The 1,715-nt window shown below is 39.7% G+C and overlaps 1 non-coding gene across 1 annotated transcript; it reads left to right on the forward strand.

Annotated features, from left to right (window-relative positions):
- The first annotated feature begins 1,365 nt into the window (after positions 1-1,365).
- On the forward strand, positions 1,366-1,472 carry LOC144457390 (U6 spliceosomal RNA). Its single transcript, XR_013486693.1, has one exon. It is a non-coding gene; the product is annotated as a U6 spliceosomal RNA (small nuclear RNA).
- Positions 1,473-1,715: the final 243 nt, after the last annotated feature.

Below are 1,715 nucleotides of genomic sequence, written 5' to 3' on the forward strand. Positions count from 1 at the left end.
GCTACTGAAGGAATCAAGAAAATCATGAAACCATGTTGATGGTGTCCACTACAAATGATTTCATAAATAATCTCAACTGGCCTCTCACTGTGGCAAGGTAATCCCTTTACACCTCACTAAGGGATATACTATCCCATTTGTCAGATTTTCCAAACATTTTTATTCCTCCTCAAACCTCCAAAAGCTGCCTTACCAAACAGTTGAGATTCTTGTATCATATTTCACTGAAAAAAATAAGGCCATTCATGGAGAGCTCCCTCTTACCCTTTATTTATTTCTTTTCTCACATGATTCAGATGTTTTCTGCCACTTTCTCCTCTTTTATCCTTGTTTCATGAGAAAGTGGACTTTCTCTTTGTCATGGCTAACCCCTCAACAAACACAAGTGATCCCATTCCCCTGCACCCTCTTTTTCCAGTGATTTCACTCTCTATCATGCTTACTCTCAGATCTTCAATTACTCCATCTGCTGGCTGCTTCCTTATTGTCTACAAACATGACTGTCTCCCCCATCCTCAAAAATCCCACATCTGATCCATCCATTCCCTGCTATCTATCATCCTACAACATCCTTTTTCATGGCTGACTCCTTGAGTAGCTATCTAGAATAGGTGCCTCCCATTTTTACTATTACCTCTTATTTTTGTTTTTACCTTACTTCCTATTTACTATTACCTCCTTTTACCCCTAGTCTCTTCTTAACACTTTGCACTTTGGCTTCTAACCTTATCATTCAACCAAAGGTACCTTCTCTGAAATTACTAATTATCTCTTAATTGTCAAATCTAAAGATCTTTTCTCAATCTTCCTCCTTCTTGACCTCTCTAAAGCCTTTGACATTGTGAATCAATCTCTTCTCCTTGATATTCTCCTCTCTCTAGGTTTTTGTGACACTACTCTCTCTCCTGATTCTCCTGCTACCTGTTTATCAGTCTATCTTGTTGGGTCTTTACCCATGTCATGCCCTCATGGTAGGGGTTCCCCAGTGTTTTATTCTAGGCCCCCTTCTCCTCTCCCTCTACACTGTTTCACTTGGTGATGTAATCAGCTCCCATGGTTTCAATTATTATCTCTAGGCAAATGACTCCAAGAACTATTTGCCCAGCCCCAACTTCTCTTCCAATCTCTAGTCTCACATCTCGAAATGTCTACTAGACATCCTGAAATGGATGTCCTGTAGAAATCTTAAACAAAACATGTTTGAAAGCAAACTTATTATTTTTCCCTGCAAACCTGCTACCTTACATCTATACACTAAGCTGGGTGTAGGGAAGGTGCTTATACTATGGGTGAACAAGTTCTTCACTTTTGAAAGACAGAGAGTGACTGTCCCAGTCTGGTAGGTTTAAAGATCTAGACAGTTCTGTGCTCGCTTCGGCAGCACATATACTAAAACTGGAACAATACAGAGAAGATTAGCATGGTCCCTGCACAAGGATGACACGCAAATTCGTGAAGGGTTCCATATTTAAAAAAAAAAGATCTAGACAGTTCTGGCTATACAGTCAGTGGAAATAGCTATTCCCACCCACATGGTAGGGAATCACACAATGTCTTCACCTGGAAATTGGTCACTGGATTCTCCTGCATGGGTATCTCCATCTTAGGTAATATTTTGTTTTTACAAAAAACAAACCTCAAAATCTGAAATAGTTTTAAAGAAATTTATTAGGTCATTTTGGAGGGAGAGAGCGAGAAAGACAGGACAGCTCTCT

The sequence above is a fragment of the Phascolarctos cinereus genome, unplaced genomic scaffold (genome assembly GCF_003287225.1).
Source record: "Phascolarctos cinereus isolate Bilbo 61053 unplaced genomic scaffold, phaCin_HiC Scaffold_4;HRSCAF=312, whole genome shotgun sequence".
Lineage (NCBI taxonomy): Eukaryota > Metazoa > Chordata > Mammalia > Diprotodontia > Phascolarctidae > Phascolarctos > Phascolarctos cinereus.